This window comes from Macaca nemestrina, chromosome 9 (genome assembly GCF_043159975.1).
Source record: "Macaca nemestrina isolate mMacNem1 chromosome 9, mMacNem.hap1, whole genome shotgun sequence".
In the NCBI taxonomy this organism is placed as follows: Eukaryota; Metazoa; Chordata; class Mammalia; order Primates; family Cercopithecidae; genus Macaca; species Macaca nemestrina.
Genome location: NC_092133.1, coordinates 73,947,572 through 73,966,430, shown reverse-complemented (window position 1 = coordinate 73,966,430; position 18,859 = coordinate 73,947,572). Strand labels below are relative to the sequence as shown.

The following is an 18,859-nucleotide window of genomic DNA, read 5'->3' as shown; positions in this document are numbered from 1 at the left end:
CAGCTGTTTCCTCTTCTGACTTCTCCTAGACGCCTGCCAGGATGCCAGAGGGTAGAGGGAGGCGTGTCCAATCATGGACTGGATTTGAAGTCCCTCTCCCTCCCTGCTTATGACACAAATGCTGAGACCCTGTTCTCCTGAAGGGACACAGAACCTGTCTCCCTGTTTGGATTGCAAGCCCCAGACCGCATCCTTGAAGTGGGACAACAGAGGGAAATCTATCCCAGCCTCATGATCCATGGACGCGTCTCATTCAGTCCTGAGCTCCTTGCTGGCCCCTGGTGCTGCAGAAATCCATGGCTGAGGGGGTAGAGATGGGTGGGGGGACTGAAGGAAGCTGTGCAAGCCTGACTCTGCAGGGAGTCCTGAGAACGCTGGCATTATAAACACCATTGCCTGTTGCTTTATTTTTAGTGGCATGAGGGGCCCTGAGGGCACCAGGGGTACGTGGGAATCCTATTTTTTGCTCTGTCTTGCTAATGGAACCTCTAGCAGTTTTTATGCCTGGTTTGTTTCCCTCTGAAGTCTGTCGTGCCTGCAGCCCCAGACTGTACTCTTCCTTGCACACAGCTCGGAGGAATGCAGACGATGGTGTCAGCTGTTGGACTTGCAGCCCCGCTTCCTGCCAACCCGGCTTCCCTGAGAAGGAAAGGGGCCGCCTCTCTTGTTTCATACCCTTCCCCATCCTTGGCTTTGTTACATTGTGCTTGTCAAATAAGCACTCAGCTCCCCTCTGAGATGAATGCATATTCCTGGAGGTGTCCCCTGGGCATGTTCTGAGAATGTTCCCATGCCTGCTTTGGTTACTCAGAACCCTGAAATCCACGGGAGGGATGAGGGCGGTCGGCTGGCAGGAGGGGCTGCTGGAGGGCTGAACAAATGCCCATGTGGGGTGCTGGTCCCCCATGGTAGGATTGTGAGGGCTGCTAGGTAGGACTGATATGTGCCCAGTGCCCAGGTGACAAATGACAGACAGGTTGTGGGGCAGGGAATCACTTCCTAGTGTGCTACCTCCATATTCTTCTACACCGTCAAATTTTAAAAGCCGAGCTTTATTGAGGTATCACTCACATGCTATAAAATTTACTCCTTTGAAGTGGTTTTTAGTATATACAGAGAGTTGTGTAATCATTGCTATTATTTAATTCCAGAACATTTTCATCACCCTAAAACAAACCCTGTACCCACGAGCAGTCACTCCCCACAGCCCTTCCTGCCCCAGGCTCAGACGCTAGTAAACCGCTGTCTGTCTGTACGGATTTGCCCCTTGTGGCCATTCTGTCTAAATGTGCTCATATAATAGGTGGCCTTTCTGAGACCGTGTCATGCTACAATAGTGAACCCCTATCCTGTTCTTTGACAGACATGAGAGTGCTCAGAACCTGAAGAGTTGGCATTATCACAAGTGCATCCCCGTCTCCCCCAAACCGGGCTTCAGTGCCTGGGCAGAGATGGGAGACCTGGGAAGCCTGCCCCCAGATTTTGCTGTCAGGCATTGGTGAGTTTTATGTTCCTCACAAGTGGGAATACATTCAAAAGACCCCTCCCACCAACTGGGATGGTGAAAAGTATAAAGGACAGTCTCATCCTCAATGCCATTTAGAATAGGGCAGTTTTCATGAGGAGCAAGGCGAGTTTCTTAGGTGGTGTGGCTCTTCTCAGAATCAAGGGAGTGGGGCCTGGACTCCTGCTATATCCCTTGCTTAGAACTCCGCGCTGCCTGGATCTGATCATTAGCAGAGTCTGCACCACCTGCTTTGGCTCTTGGTCCAAATAATTTGCTGTATCCTTTGCTTAGCTACTCTGTGTCCTTGAGGGCCAGGAGGTTGCCTTGAAGTCCATGTGGTTCCTGGTTGAGTCACTGACAAATAAAGTGGCCTTGGTGCTTACCAGGGCCTGTGGGGAGTGGAGACACCATGGTGATGACCTCAGGCAATAAACAGACCACTGGGATTGGACTGTGGCCTCCAGTGTCCTGCTGACTCCTGTCTTGGAACCAAGTGCAGAAGCTACTTTGTCCTGCGGCTGATAGGAATAAGCTGCCAGTAGATATTTTGGTGCCTAGATTATGAAAGGAGAGTCAATGTGTAATCCACGGGTATCAAGGTCATCACATGGTCTGAGTCTAAGGCGATGGTGTTATTTGTGCTTGATTGGCGGAATCTTATGCTGACTGCTTCTTCACTTCACCAAACATTTAGAGAGTGGGCATCACACACTAGTCAATGGCACACATTTGGATTTGAAGATAGGTTCAATTGTATCTCTGCGTTTTCATGACATCTTAGAGATTGTCCTTTCTTTTCACTCATGAGGCTTTGGGGTGGGGATAGTGAAGGTGGCTGATGTCCCTGGATGTGAGTGTGTTGGTTCAGCATGGGACCTCAGGCAGAACCCTCACACGCGAGCCCCAGTGACCTTCTCTGCCAAGACCCTGCCTCTTAGAGGTTTGAAACTCAAATGAGATCATGTTTCTGAATACATTTTGAAGAGGTGGCGAGGGCTGACCGTAAAAGCCAGGCAGTCAGACCTTCCTGCCTGTGAGGGGCCAAGATGAGGTCTCTCGTTTGCTTTGCAGATGGGAGAACTGCCTTTGCTCAGCGGGAGGGATGCCTGACCATCTGAATCTGGGGAGAATCATTAAGTGCCCATTATGTGGCTGTCACTGGGTTAGGCAGTTTGACAAGGAGTTTTATACCCTGTAGACCGGGATGGGGAGCAGTGGAGTGGAGTGAGCTTAAGGACTGGAACAGAGGCCCTTGGTGCATGCCTGGGCGCTGTCACCTACTCACTATGTGACCTTGAACAAGGTGTGTGTGTGTGTATGTGTGTGTGTGCATGCGTGTGTGTGTGTGTGTGTGTGTGTGTGTGTGTGTGTTTGAGATGGAGTTTCGCTCTTGTTGCCCAGGCTGGAGTGCAATGGTACGATCTCAGCTCACTGCAACCTCCGCCTCCCGGGTTCAAGTGATTCTTCTGCCTCAGCCTCCCAAGTAGCAGGGATTACAGGCATGTGCCATCACCCTCGGCTAGTTTTGTATTTTTAGTAGAGATGGGGTTTCTCCATGTTGGTCAGGCTGGTCTCGAACTCCCAACCTTAGGTGATCCACCCGCCTTGGCCTTCCGAAGTGCTGGAATTACAGGCATGAGCCACCGTGCCCGGCCTCTGCGTGTGTGTCTTGTAGCAACTTCTCTGTGTCCTGATGGCTACAGGGGCTGCTGTGAGGACTAAGTAAGGAGGTGTATGTCAGGTGCTTGGAATGTCAGTCCATCCCACCTCCTGCTCTCCCCACTAGGCTGCCACATCCTCTTCCTCCTCCTCCTCCATCGCCTTTTGATGGGTCTCATTACCTTCATTTTACAGATGAGGAGACGCTGGGTCACTCTCTGTCTTTTGTAGAACTACCTCTGTAACAAATGTCATGGGGACATTCCCACCTCTGGTAGCGGGGAGCTCACGTCTCCCAGGTATCGTGTTCCATTTTGGAATAGCTTCATGTGAATCTTAGCATATGCCAAGGTGGATGTGAAGTCTTTGCATCAAAATCCTGAACTGCTCATCCTGAGAAAATGATGTGATCAGCCTGCTTCCCATAGCGCATGCTCAGGGTGACTACTCATGACATGGAGTTGGTTGGCAATGAGCTTTCTGTTGTGACTTCATACAGAGGAAAGTCTGTGGCATTTTGGGGACTAGTGAGAGTTTGGGATGAAGGTGAAGGAGATTGGCTCAGAAAGCTACAGAGTTGAGGAGAGGAGGGGCAGCACACAGAAGGACAGACCATCAAGGGCTCAGGCTGGTGGCTGAGATGGGAGTGGCGTCCTTATCTTCAGGGTCCCAGGCCTTGTTCCTCCTGACCCTGAAAGGCAGTATTGGGTAGAGACATCCCCTTGTTTTGCAGACCTCTATTAAAACAAAGGAGAACAATCATGTAATGATCTCTCTAATTGATGAAATGACATTCAATATGATCCAGTAGGTGCTTCATGATCACACATCGCTAACTCTGTGCTGGGTGAACTTACTTAATCTGATGACAGATAGCTACTGAAATCTCTAGCAAACCTTATTCCTGATAGATAGACATGAGATGCAATCCCTTCAGGTTAAGAAGAAGACAAGAACGCCCACTATCACCTCTCTTATTCAACCTTGCACCCTAGGTCAGAGCCAGTGCAATACCACAAGAGAAAACCAGTAGACACATAAGTCCTGGAAAGGAAGTGATGAAGGTGTCATTATTTTCTGGTGTGGTGATCATCTGGCTCGAGGAAATCCTAGACTCCGATTCTACAAATTATTAGAAGCAACAGAGTTGAGCCAGGTGGCCAAAGGGCAGATATTAAAATGCATGGCTTTTTGATAGACCAACAGCAAGTAATTGGAAAACACAATAGAGGAAACCAAGGCTCTGTGTGGGGCGGGGTTTTGCATTATTCAGTGAGGCATCCACGTCGCTGATTCTCTTTCTAATGATATTTGTAGAGCGTGATAAAGCAGTATCGCATACATCCAGCCCATTGGAGCAAGGCCGATACCTTTATTTTGACTTTTAGGGAGGAAGAACCAGAGGCTCAGAGGTTAGAGCACCCTTGCCCAGGTGACTCAGTGACTAGGAGGCTGAGCTGGGGCCTGGCCCCCTGGACCAACCCTCCTTCCTATTTGCTGCTTTCTACCCACCCCACCTTCTTCAGACCTTACTGTCTCCACCATTTGTCTTGTTCTGCCAGCTTTTTGTTGTCTGCCTCCAGTACCAGCTGAGCTGGGTGGGAGGGAGAGTCTGGGAGTGTTGGGATTTGGATTAGCATCTACTCTGTGGTGTCTTTCATGAGCCACAGCCTGACCTTCCCAGGACGTTTGCTGCACCGGATGGATGCAGGGCAGAGATGGGTTCTTCTGAGGGAGGAGAGAGCCAGGCAGCTGTTGGGCGTGGCCTGGGTCCCTCTCTCTTCATGTTGTCTCCCCTCCCCTCCACACTGCTCCTCTGAGTCTGACTTACATCTTTGCTTTTTTATTTTATTTAATGCCTCTTCAAAAGTTATAAAAATAGCATATGTTCACAGCAACTGGTGGAATCATAATATGGAGAAAAAGAAAGTCTTTCTTATTTCCTCTTTGATGGCTCTCGGATGCCATGCCCTCCTCTCCTGCAGCTTTCCCGGCCAAGTGCTGAGAGCCTAGGGTGGACCTTTCCACTTATTTCCCCAGGCCTGGGTCAAGATGTGCAAACAGGTTTTCCATTCATTCAGTGAGAATTTGCTGGATGTTTACTGTGCTGGGGATGCCACAGGGAACAAGACAGACAAAAACCCTTGCCCTCTTGGAACTGATGGTCCGGGGGATTAAAATATCTTACAGTGGGCCGGGTGAGGTGGCTCACACCTGTAATCCCAGCACTTTGGTAGGCCAAGGTGGGCAGATCACTTGAGGTCATGAATTTGAGACCAGCCTGGCCAACATGGTGAAACCCCATCTCTACTAAAAACACAAAAATTAGCCAGGTGTGGTGGTATGTTCCTGTAATCCAGCTGCTCGGGAGGCTGAGGCAGGAGAATCGCTCCAACCTGGAAGGCGGAGTTTGCAGTGAGCCGAGATCGCACCATTGCACTCCAGCCTGGGCGACAAAGTGAGACTCAGTCTCAATAACAATGAAAACAAAATAAACAAAAATATCTTACAGTGAAGTGAATGCAGCCGATGATAAGTGCTATGGAGAAAAGTAAAACAGGAAAAAGCCCCTCCCTGTTTTGTAATTTTAAAGGAGGGATCAGGGTAGAATTCACTGAGAAGGTGAGTTTTGCACAGAGACCAAAAGGACCTTGGGAGAAAGCCATGTGGCTTTCTGGGGAAGGAGCACCGAGGCTGAGGGTAAGTGCAAAGGCCCTGGGGCAGGATGTGCCTGGAAATGTGTCCTGTCAATGGGACAGAGCAGAGCATGTGACAGGAAAAAAGGCAGGAAATGAAGTCACAGAAGGAGGGGAAGGAATTGGAGGAGGGCAGATTGGGTAGGGCCTTGTGGGCCTTGTCTGGGGTTTTTCAGTTGTTTAATGAAAATGGTATTTTATTATATTCTTGTCCCCTGCCACTTGCTTTTCTTATTTTTAAATTTCAATTTATTATTATTTATTGATAGATAATATTTTACCTATTTATGAGGTATGTGTATATTTGTTACATGTGTGGAATGTATAATGATCAAGTCAGGGAATTTGGGATATCCATCACCTTGAGAATTTATTATTTCCATGTGTTGAGGACATCTGAAATTCTCTCTTCTAGCTACTTTGAAATATACAATACATTTGAAATATACAATACATTGTTGATAACTACGCTTTTCATCCTGAACATCTCTCCTGAGGCAGGAGAGGTGAGATCTGTATCTTCCTGTAGATATAGATCTCATGTTAAAATATAATTACAGAATTTTCATGGTATAGAGGTACCATAATTTATTCAATCATTCTCTTTTGATGAACTTTCGGGTTGTTTTCAGGGTACGGTTTCTTTCTCCCCTACATCTCATATATGTTGCCTGCCATGCTGATGTTGAGAGAGTGGGATTCCTAAGTCAAAAGGTGTGTGTCTATATATAATATTAATAGACACTGTTAGATTTCACTCCAGAAAGGTTGTTGCCAATTTCTCTGATATAATTCTGTTCCTAAGTCTCAGTTGCCTGGCTTTGCCCCCTAGTTGCTAAATAGCTGCTCTGCAAAGAGGGGAAGTAACACCTACAAAAAGAGATGTCCCTGGAATCCTTCATCCCGTGGGAAGGTGTGTGGCCTTTTGGCATGTGCTGCTGGGAACAATATCGTTCGCTCTTTTTTGGAGCTTGTATTTGATGGTTGTGACGTCAAAATAGCCAAGAAGATGAAAACACAGCTGTTGCTGTGTTATTTGCATTATGGCTAATTTTCCATATGTTTAAAATAAGCACAACACCAAGGAACTGCATGGAAACAGATTCACACCTTGTCGAACATTGAATCGTGCTTCTGTAGCATCTGAAGGATAATGCTTCTCCATAACATCCCTTCTTGCGTGCATGTAAATGCTGGTACAACCTCCGTGGGTGTGCACTTGCTTGCCAGTTCCCCCGTCCCCCGACCTCTGGATGTTATGGAGCAGGATCTTCTAAACTTTGAAGTAGACTTTTCATCTGTTTAGTAGCCAAATGTATTTGTGTGATTTGTACTGTTGGACATTTAGGCTATGTCCCATCTCTTGCACTTCAAACAATGAATAATCTTGTGTATGAGTCTTTTTGTGCATATATGAGGATTTCTGTTCGGTACATTTCTAAAATTGGAATTGCTGAATTGAAAGGGACTTGCCTTTTACAAGTTGATAGATATTATGAAATGGATCTCTGGGAGGAACCAGTGTCCCTGTCCACAGATAGTACAAGTGAGTGCCTTTTCCCCCGTTCTTCTGCAATTCGAGGTCTTGCCGACCTTTTTGATTTTTGCCAGCCTAATGGGTGAGAGGTGATTTATTTTGTATGAGTAAGGGTGAACATTACATGTTCAGGGGCTATTTGTTTTATGTTTGTGAATTGTCTTTCAGGTCTTTTGTCCCCCACTTTTTTCTGATGGTTTATTAGTCTCTTATGTGGCCTAGCATGGCCTGTCCACATTAGGAAGGCATTTGATATTGTGATTGGATAAACTAACCTGTCTGGGCCAGGCGTGGTGGCTCACGCCTATGATCCCAGCACTTTAGGGGGTCGAGGCAGGCAGATCATGAGGTCAGGAGTGTGAGGCCAGCCTGGCCAATATGGTGAAACCCAGTCTCTACTAAAAATACAAAAATGAGCCAGGCATGGTGGCACGCACCTGTAGTCCCAGTTACTTGGGAGGCTGAGGCAGAAGAATCACTTAAACCTGGGAGGCAGAGATTGCAGTGAGCTGAGATTGTGCCACTGCACTCCAGCCTGGGCAACAGAGTGAGATTCTGTCTCAAAAAACAAAACAAAACAAAAACTAGCCTGTCTGACTAGTTAGAGGTTGATCCACACTTCTTTATTGTCAGGATTATGCATTAATAGGTGTTTGAGAAAAGGAAGAGCACCTCAGCAACAAACTAGATGGGTGCTGCATTTTGGTGTGTGCTGTACTGACTGTTCCTCAAACAGGTTGAACACAGACATCACAGAACTGTGGGGCCCCGGAGTCCATCTGCTGGGGTATATCTTTTATCTTTTATATGGTCTCAATTTTTTTTTTTTTTTTGAGACAGAGTCTTGCTCTGTCGCCCAGGCTGGAGTGCAGTGGCATAATCTCGGCTCACTGCAACCTCTACCTCCCAGGTTCAAGCAATTCTCCTGCCTCAGTCTCCCGAGTAGCTGGGACTACAGGCGCCCACCACCATGCCCCGCTAATTTTTGTATTTTTAGTAGAGATGGGGTTTCACTATGTTGGCCAGGCTGGTCTCAAACTTTTCACCTCAGGTGATCTGCCCACCTTGGCCTCCCACAGTGCTGGGATTACAGGCGTGAGCCACCGTGTCTGGCCACTAAAACCTTTTTCTCTACTCACTTGAATTTACAACCTCATTGTGGGATTTTCTAGGCAGCTATTCCACTGGGACATTTTGCTAGTCCAGGTGGCCTAGCTGCTGTAGCAAGCAACCGCCAACTCCAGCCATGTAACACAATCAAAGGGTGTGTCTATGGCTCTGTCCTTTCTAGCTCTGCGTCTTCAGCTGGCAGAGGAGAAAAAGAGAGAACAGGATCGTGTGTGGGAAGGCTTTACGGACTAGATACTCTGGTCACATTCTGCTGGCCAGAACTTGATCTTCCAATCCATCTAACCGGAGGGAGGCTGGGAAAGGCCAGCCATACACCATTGCCATCAGTGCTGACCAGGTGCTTGATGAGCCATGGTCTCTTAGTGCCCTGTGGGACATGTAAATTTTTGAAGTGTTTTCTCAAGTGTGATCTCACTCCAGCCTCATAGCACTGACAACCCTATGAGGAAGTAAGATGAGTGCTTCTAACTCCCAGTTCAGAACTGTGGAGACTGAGGTCTAGGGAGATAAGTGTCATGGGCAAATGTAGGCACTTAGGTAGGGACACAAAGGATATGGAGATGGCGCTTGAGCAAAGAGCTCTCATGCTGGCCGGCCCTGTCTGACAGGACACAAGAGCACTCACTCTGGGTGTGCCTGGGTCACCCTCTGCATGTAGTGGGCATGGGAGAACAGGGCTGCTTAGCGAGAGGAAATTGGTGGCTGACTGGAGTGCTTCTTCTATCCTGGAGTGTGGCAAGAGAGGAAGTTGTCTCTTGCCTTTTGTAAGTTGCAGCCGAATGGTGAGGGGTGACAGTATTGCTACTGGTAGGAAGACTTGGACAGCGGGGACAGAATGGCTATAAACCTGGCACTTTGTGGGAGCTGCCCCCTCACCTTGACTTTGATCATTGTCCCTTTCTTATCACGTCCATGGGACACTAGCATTGAAAAATTGGGGCTTTTTTTCTTCACATTTCCATTTCTCATTTAATTATTTTAAAACATCTGATGTTGCAGTGAGATCAGCTGTGATACCTCATCTGTTCTATTTTGAGCTGCAAGGAGACAAATGGAGAATGCTGCCACCTCCCCTCCTGGAAAGGACTGTGCTCCCAGGAGCCCAATGGATGGACCGAGCCAAGGCAGCTCTGGGCACACTTTCGATGCTTTCCCCTCCAGGGGAATGCCTGGGTTTCCTTATCATGCAGATGCCTTGAACTAACCTGGTCAAAACCTAGAGACACAAAATCACAGATGGTTGCACAGGTTGTTGGAGTAGCAAAGACAGCACTAAGCAGCAGAAAGAAGATAAGGCATTGAGTCCTGTGCTCCGGGCTGAGTACTGTCACTCCTAATTGAACAGCCACTGAACTTTGTTTCCTCATCTATGCAAAAGAAATAACATTTTTCCTACCACTCTCACTGGGTTCTTATGAGGATTACATAAGATAATGTGTATAAAAATGCTTTGTAAATGGAAAAGCACTCTGCAATTTAAGACATTATTATATTAATAGTAACAATCACCATTTGCAATTCTGGTGATTCACTTGGGGGAGGAGCCCATAGATCTCATCACTGCTACCATTACTACCTCACATTGTACTTCACAGCTGCAATTACCTTGCACGATTTCATTTGATACATTACTGATCATTCAGTGTTAGAACTGGAAAACATCTTGGGGATTAACTAATCCAACTGTATCACTTTATAGATGGTGACCTGGCACCTGGAAGGGAGAGTCTTATTTGAGGTCATTAGAACTCAGGACTGTGGGCTGTCATTCCTAGGGAGTGGGTTGTTTTGCTTTGGATTATGGTTCCCTGTCGTTTCTGAAGGGCTAGACATGGGAACGTCGGGTGGGACGTTGATCCTTAGTCATTAGGTGGAGTCTCAGCCTGACTCATGTCTGCTTACTCGCGTCGACCCCGCTCTGAGCTCCAATGCTCAAGGTTCTGGGCATGTGGACAGTGCTTAGGGGAGAAGCTCACATGCTAAGAAGCTTGGACACCGGGTCAAAGACAGGAGGAAGTAGGAACTCAAGTGGTTTGCTGTCAAGAAAAGGAGACCAGGGCAATTTCAGAACAAAGAAGGTGGAGGTGCTTCTGGTCTCAACCTTGGTCTTTATCAGACCCCACTGCCTTTGTGTGCTCTCTCTCACTGTCCACTCCAGGGGCTCAGGCTGCCAGGGCACACTCAGTGGGCACAGCTGCAGGACTGTGAGACCTCCTCCAAAGAGAAGACTGAGGGGCCTCCAGCATTGTCATAAGTGTTCAAAGTGTGGTCAGAATTCATCTGGATAGAAGAACAAGCACAAGCAGGTAAACATCCTGGCAAGACTGAGTTTGGCCCCATGTCATTCACAGTGCCACTGGTTGGCCCCTTTCCTGCCTTTGGGTCTTGCCCAAATGTAATCTTGCCCACATGTCACCCCTCTATTTAAGGATGCCAAATGCACCTCACCTCTTATTTGGACCATCGTTCCCAACTGGATTTGCCGTCAAAATATTATACAGAAAATTTGCAAATTAGTACAGAGAATTCCTGTCTACCTGTTAGCCTGCTTCCCATAATTGTTCACATCTTATATCACTATAGAAGAGAACAAGTTTCATGTTGGTCTAAAACTGCATGTCAAACTGTAAGCCTTCCTCAAATGTCATCACTTTTCCCACTGATGCTGTTTGTCTTTTCCAGGATCCAGTCCAGGGTCCCACATTTCATGTACCCACCATGTCTCCTTAGTGTGCTCTAATTTGTGACTCATCTTTCCTTATCTTTCATGACTTTGACATTGGTGAAGAGTGCTGTTGAGTTATTTTCATAGGAAGTCCCTATATTTTGGTGTGTCTGATGTTTTCTAATGGTTAATGCATATGGGTTTTTTGTTTTATTTATTTATTGCTATTTATTGGGTCTCTCCTGCCACTGGAATATCTGCTTCCTCCGAGCAAGGATCCTCGTTGCTGGTTCACTTATATGCAGGAACATCTGTGTGTGCCTGGCACCCATGCTCAGTCAATATTTTGTGGGTGAAGGAATGAGACTGTGAACTCCCAGGCATTAGCGGAGCATCTGACCTGACCTGAGAGAAACACGGAGAAGTTGGGTCCTGGCAGAGCCTTGATGGGTAGTTGGGCTGGTTGGGCACTAAGGCCTCTTTCAGCATTCAGGTTCCATGATTTTGTAACCTGATGGTGGTATCTGAACTCAAGCTAATTAAATTCCACAGGTGTTAGCCGAGGAAGTACTTGCTGTGGCATCCTGGGCTGGGCAAGGTGGGGGATTATGGGCATGTGAGATCCAGGCTCTGAAATGCAACCACATTCCCAGGGAAGCCAGGAGCACAGGGATTGCATGTAAAACACAGGTGTCCAGTTAGTGGTTTAGAATCTAGACTTTGTATTAGTGGCGCCCAAACCACAGCCTGGTTTAGAATCACTAGGAGGACATCGTTAAAACACCAATTGCTGGGTCCCACCCTCAGAGTTTCTAAGTTGCTTGGCCTGGGTGGGGCCTGAGAACTTCCAACAACAGTTCCAGCAACTTCCCAGGTGATGCTGATTGATGATGCTGATCCCATAACCCTATGTTAGGAAGCATTGCTTTAGATGTTCAGAGAACACACAAGTTGCTGCTAATTAGCAAGAGCCAGGAGGGCTTCCTGGAGGAGGTGGTCAGGCTTGAGTAGGGTAGGATTTTCACAGGTGGGTCTGAGGCTTGAATCCATACACAGCTGGCTTGCTGCCACCACATGCGATCTGTGGTGCCTTTTGCCTGCCTTCGCCCTGCTGGCACCTGGCCTCACTCGTGGCCTTGTCCAATCCTCTTGGTACATGAGTGATCTTGACCAGGGAAGTCTGAGCCCACAGAAGAGGAGGCTGACTAAACCTTAGACTGGAGTTGACCTTGGCTGGCTGGGATGAAGTCACTGAGGCCTGGACGTGTCCTGCACTGCACAGCCTGCCTTAATGTGTTTATCTGCCTGGGCCTTGCTCACTGCCTGCTGGCACCATGTGAGATGTTGCTGTTGGGCTCCATGGCTCTATTTCTGTTTTCTTGCCTGGCACCAGCACAGCAGGGCAGATGAGGTGTGTGGCCACCCTTGGTTTCTTCCTGGCTCCGGGTTCTTCTTGAGGTGGGCATTTGGTCAGGAAGAACATTTGAGTCTTGCTAAAGTGTCTGGGATAGAAGCAGCAGGACCTTTTTCAGGAGGGAGAGGTTCTGGGAAGGAGGGAGAAAATCTTTAGAAATGTAAATAAATTTAGACTTAGCATCTGGCAGCGGTAGGACGTACACACACTTTGTGCGTGTGTGTGCGTGCATGTGCGTGCGTGCGTGTGTGTGTATTTAGCCTTCCAGGATCATCGAGGAATTTTTATTCCTTAAGTAACATTCAAAACTTGATGGTAGAGGTGAGGAGAGGCCCAGGAAGCTTGGGAGAGGCCACGTTGTTTGTGCAGTTAGAAGACTGGGCAGGAAAGCAGCACTACCATCCAAGTCAGAGAATGCTGGAACAAGAAGGGCCGTCCATGTGCTTCTGATTCAGCCCCATCGTTTTAACCGAGACCTAGAAAACTAAGTGACTTGTCCCACTCCAGTGCTACCTCTCCAGTCATCCATGGCCAGACTAAATTACTCTATCTTTCCTTTGGGCTGTGAAGTCGTTTTATTTATAACACACCTCTCTTGTTTTATAAGTAGCCATGCAGGGGTTTGTTTTACCCACTAGATCAGGGATTGGCACATTACAGGTCGAATCCGGCCCGCTGCCTGTTTTGTAAATAAAGTTTTATTGGAACACAGATATGCTCATTTGTTCATGTATTGTGCATGGCCACTTTTTTGCTATAATGTCAGAGGTGAGCATTTGCTACAGAGACTGGCCTGCACAGTCTGAAGTATTCACTATCCGGTTCTTTACAGAACGTGTTTGCCAGCTCCTCCACTGGGAGGTGAGCTCCCTGAGGGCAGGAACGGCACTCCATTTATCTTGCTGCTGCTTGTTTCTTGCTGGTAGTAAGCACTCTATAAATGTATGTTGAATAGGCTTGAAATGCAGTGGATTGATTTGTCAAAGATGAGTGCAAGCCACATGGCTGTTCTGGCTTCCCCAGCTTTCCTCTTGCTGTGTGGCCACTTTGTGCCCCAGTTTTCTCTCTACAGAAAGAAGATAATATTATCTATCTTGCTCAGTTCATTGATCTGCGGTGAGGGTAGAACAGGATATTAAACTATCTTACTAGAACTTTGGGCCCAGCTTCTGGTCTTCCTGATGGTTTCAACCCAGCACCGGACTTCTGTGTCTGAAATTCTCTGCTCTCGTGGCCCTGCCATTCCTGAGGCACCCTTTGCCTCCAGGCTAAAGTAAACACCTGTCATTCATGATCCTCCTTACTTTGATATGATAAAATATAAGGGCCCAGACTCCAGTCCCATGGCCCCAGACTCCAGACCTACCTGTCTGTCTTGATCTCTCAATCCTCTAGGGCAGCCTTCTACATTCAGAATTTTCTGCATTCTTTCCCCCTACATGAATATTGCACTTTTTCTTAGGACCCTATCCCCCTCTCCCTGCCAACTCCCTGCCTTTCTCCTTTCTGCCTTTCTGCTCTCAGCCTCCTGTCTGCCCTTGCAGGTCTCTTTTATGTCTGACCTTGCTGGAGTCCTTTGACCTTGGCCAGCATGAGTGACTGTCTCATTTGCCACGTATGCACTGCCTTATGTTTTAAATTTTTGATCTTTGTGGCTGCTTGTTAAAAATACAGGGACCCAGGCTTCCTTCCCATGGAATTAGATTCTCCAAAGATGTGATCCAGGCCCCTTTGATTTTTAATAAGCTCCTAATGTGGTTGTGATTATAATCAAAGTTTAAGGAAGGCTAACTTAGAGTGCTTTGCAGTATTATTTCTCTTTCTACGGACTCTTTGCTTGTGTCTCCAAATAAACTATAAACATCTTGAAGGCAGATCTGGGCCTTATTTTCTTTTCAGAGTGGCACATATGTCTGAAGAGTGGGGCCATGAGATATCTGTCGGTGAGATGATCTCCACCTGGGGCCCTGCATCTGATAGGCGCTCAGTAAGTGTTTGCTTGTTGATCAATACAAGACATGAAAGCGCCTGGGAAAGCAAAACAGCCTCTGCAAAGCAGAGCATTATTACTGGGAGCAGATCTGATGTGTACCTTCTACAGATTCTGGTGAAGGTGTCCTCAGAGCACCGGACACTCAGGGGCCTGCAGCCCAGACACAGAAAGTCCACTCTGCTGAGAAACGCTCACCAAGCAGAATCCCTCACACTCTCCAACTTTGTTCTCTTTGCTTTGATCTCTCTGAGCTTAGGAGGAAAGTCTTCTCTTCCCTTCCCCTTGGTTTATCGCAAAATCCATAGAAGTGCAGGCTACTGGGGAAAAGTTTGTTTGGACACTTAAGAATGTAGAAGAGTGTTTAGCTTGTTTAATGAGTTTTGCTTTCTCATTTAAAATGCTTGGAGAGAAGTGCAAATGTTTCATCTCTGCCTACTGAGTTATACTGCCTGTTTACATAAGCCTGTACTCAGTGGCCCAAGGAAAGGCTTCTTGCCTTCTTCAGGGCATGATGGTGCAACCTTGGTGTGGAGTTTCCAAGAGAGATGATGTTAAGGCCTCACGTGGTGGGAAGGCTGTGTGGCAGGAAGAATAAGTTCAGACTGTGCTTTGTTTAGAACTGTTGCGCAAAGTTATTTCTTCCATCCAAGTATTAACCGGGCCCCACCCTGCTTAGCTCCCAAGATCAGACAAGATCAGGTGTGTCCAGGGTGGTATGGCTGTAGACACCAAGCTATTTCTACCACAAGGATGCTCTCCTTTTATTGAGCAGGGAGAAAATAGCACGTACAGACCAACCATCCTGGTTGTGAACTTGCGTCTTAGTCAGAGCTCTCTAACTGGAGTAGAAAATTCTTAGGCTGTATGTAATGGAAAGAGAGTGGAGTCCGGCAATAAAAACAGATCAGGTAAAAATAGAGCTAGGAGTCAATAGTGAGGGCTGAGTTAGGAGAGGTCTCTGTACTTCCCTAGAGATTTCCAGCCTTCTAAGCATATGTGTGAGTTCTTGCTTTGACAAATGAGTACTCCACTGGTATGCACATAGAAACTTCTTTCACCCATGGGATCATTATCAACATGTTTTATGTGGAGGGAAAAATAAAGATTTTAGAACTTTCTTCCCTCTTGTTTTTGCTCCATGAATATTAGGCTTAATTATTCAAATTTATTATATTACAGTCATTGCCTAATTTAAAAAATTGAATGGATTATTAGCTTTTTAATAAAATATGACATTTACTGTCTACTAATGAGGGCTCAAATCATGTAATTTATTGCTGTATCTCTATTTTGTTCATGAAATGGAACAGAAAGTACTACCTACTTGTGAATGGACTAGTTTTCTGTGCTCCTATGAAACTGGACAGTGGAGGGTTGCCCATGAAGGATCTGGGACATGTTTCATATGGAGCACAAGAAAAGGATGTCGAACATGCAACGGTCTGCATCCAGGTGCTAGAACCATTTTTTTCCCCTTCATCATCCCCAGAACCAACAGCGCGGGTGGGAATAGCTCAGTAGAGTGACCATGTGATCCTATGTTACAATTGGAGACAAAATCTGGCACAGAGTCTCTCCAGTGATGACTGTGAAACTGACTGGTGCCCCATCAGATTCAGAAGTAGAGAGTGCTACATACTGATTTCAGAAAAATGTTAGATGAACATTGGGACCCTTTATTATATAGAGGGAATAGAAAATGCGTGTTGATAAAAGTTTGGGATGTTCCATTTCACTGTGTTATAAAGTGTGTGTGGTCAGATTGGCTTCTATTTTTAATAAAAATGAGGTTCTGGAAAGCCATTCTGGCTCATGCGCTTATGAGAAAGAGGTTTCGGAATGGAGTTTTGGAGTGCTCCCCTACAGAAATAGCACTGCTTTTTAATTGTTCTGTCACTAGAGCCTTGGCCCCAAAGAACAAAGCATGAGTCTCAGTCTTTGTCTTTAAGGAGCTGTGGTCTGATAGGGGCATATAATATACCTATATGGATGGGTATAACTAAAGGTGGTGAGGACCTCTTTTTAGATGCCTGAGAAATCCAAAAGCAGGACAGGGAAGCTGTTCATCTGGGAATCATGAAGCATGTAAACCTAATTATGGGAGGTGGCATCTGATCTCATCCTTGAGGAATATATGATTTTTATACAAACAGTGTTGAAGAGATGACGAGAACAGAAAAGCTGGGTAAAGTGCAGAGCATGTTCAAGGAAGGGTAATGAACATTTCTTGAGGGCCTGCCATGTGCACAGTGCACCAATCTAGCGAAAGCAATCTGATAAGAACTTGGTACAAAACCAAGTAATATACCTTGTGCATTACCTTCACTCCTCTTCCTCCAGTAATTTTTAAGTACAATAAATGTTGTCTTTAATTATATTAATTCATACAACTGTGACAATAGCCTGATGAAATCAATACCACACTTGTCCTCATATTATAGAAGAGGAAACAGACATTTTAAGTTAAGCGACTTGCTTCAAGTCACCCGGCTAGTGTGTCGTGGAGCTGAGACTCACCCCAGCCAGTCTGACTGTGCAGCGAGTTGCAGCCATTTGTTCCTCTGCTCACCTCCCCGAATAGTCTGAGTGACCTGAGAGCAGGCATGTGTTTTCATCCTCTTGGTACTCCTGTCATCCAGCAAACTGCCCAGCATGTGGTCAGAGTTCAGTGTGCCAAGTACAAAAGATCTGCTATGGAGATTCTTAAGTGATCGATCTGGGTTTTGAGGGACAGCTTGGAGAAGGCTAGGGAGGTTGTTCTGGGGTAAGAGAAGAACATGAGCAAAGGGCCAGAGTGGCTGAGAGGACTGTGCAGGGAGTGCATGCTCCAATGTCCCTTGGCCAGGTGTGTGGGCTGCCTGTAGGGAGCTGGAGGTGATGCTGGAACAACGTGCTGTGGAAGCCTTAAGTGTAGCTGAGTGCTGGGTTCTCTGCGAGACTTCTTAGGATCTGGAGGAGTGGGTCAGACCTCAGCCTCCTAGGTGATGTCAGATGGCCAGGCCTTCTCCCAACTCACTCTTGAGTGTCTCTGTCGGAGACAGAGTTAGAGACTGAATGGCCCAAGGGCTGTATTTCAGGGAGCATGTCCTTCTTTAAAACATTTATGGAACAAGGCTGGGCACGGTGGCTTATGCCTGTAATCCCAGCATTTTGGGAGGCTGAGGTGGGCGGATCATGAGGTCAAGAGATTGAGACCACCCTGGCTAACATGGTGAAACCCTGTCTCTACTGAAAATACAAAAATTAGCTGGGCGTGGTGGCATGCACCTGTAGTCCCAGCTACTCAGGAGGCTGAAGCAGGAGAATTGCTTGAACCTGGGAGGCAGAGGTTGCAGTGAGCCAAGATTGCGCCACTGCACTCCAGCCTGGCAACAGAGTGAAACTTAGTCTCAAAACAAAAACAAAAACATTTATGGAACAACTTAAATGTACCACATTCTGTGGCTATAAAGACAAATAAGGGCTTCCCACTGGTCTTATGTATATGTTGGATTGTTGGTGCTTGTTGCTAGGGGAGGACTAGTGGGTAGTGAGTACCAAGGCCCCATCCAGGGTGGTTGGGTGGTTATAATATAATATATGTGGACTGATGGTGTTTCTCTGACTCTAAGAAGCTGACGGGCAGGGTACCCAAGTCCTGCTCACTGGGTTTTTGTAACTGAGCTAACAACTGAAGAAATCAACAAACTGCCACCAAATGAGATCCTTAGTAATGCATGAGAAAGCATGACATACGAAAGAGGACACAGAATTTAATCATCTTACCCCATAAATCCAGCCCCCTGCAATCTGTGTCTTGTGTGGATAAGACTTCAATTTACAGAAATGGAAGGTTCCTTTTTTTTTAATCTACTTATGGTTATACCTCCTTTCCTACCTGGAAGGCAGTTCCTTGTATTTCCTACCTGAGTAGTGATCAGGACTTAGGGTTGGGCACCAAAGCCTTTAGGAAGTGGAGTTGGGTGTGGCCTCTTCTGTTGAGTCAGGACTGAGGCTAGGCCTGAAAGGTAGGTGACAGGGTTGAAGCCCCAAAACCATCAAGAATCAACACCCACTTCCTCTTCATCTGCTCTGCCCCAGGCCAGGGAGGCAACCCTGAGACCCAGGAGTAAGCTCAATCCTGCTCTGCTTGCCTGGAAAGTCAAGTCACTCATCAGAGGAGGATGAGTCAATTTCCCTCGAGGATGGGCTCTTGGTCATGAAGCTGACTGCTGTTGTATTACTCAGATTTCAGATCTTAGAAAATTATAGTAGCAT

General features: G+C 46.8%; 1 protein-coding gene across 21 annotated transcripts in view; it reads left to right on the top strand.

Moving 5' to 3' along the window:
• LOC105465975 (potassium calcium-activated channel subfamily M alpha 1) overlaps window positions 1-18,859 on the top strand; it is a 763,404-nt gene that overhangs the window by 34,412 nt on the left and 710,133 nt on the right. The window contains exon 3 of one of the 21 annotated variants that reach the window (XR_011607375.1): window positions 9,530-9,993. The exons of 19 other annotated variants lie outside the window; for them this stretch is intronic. The gene's annotated coding sequence lies outside the window, so the exon portion shown is untranslated. Of the gene's footprint in view, window positions 1-29; window positions 8,217-9,529; window positions 9,994-18,859 lie in introns of those variants that run through there. One more of the 21 variants, XR_011607376.1, reaches the window with a different exon arrangement.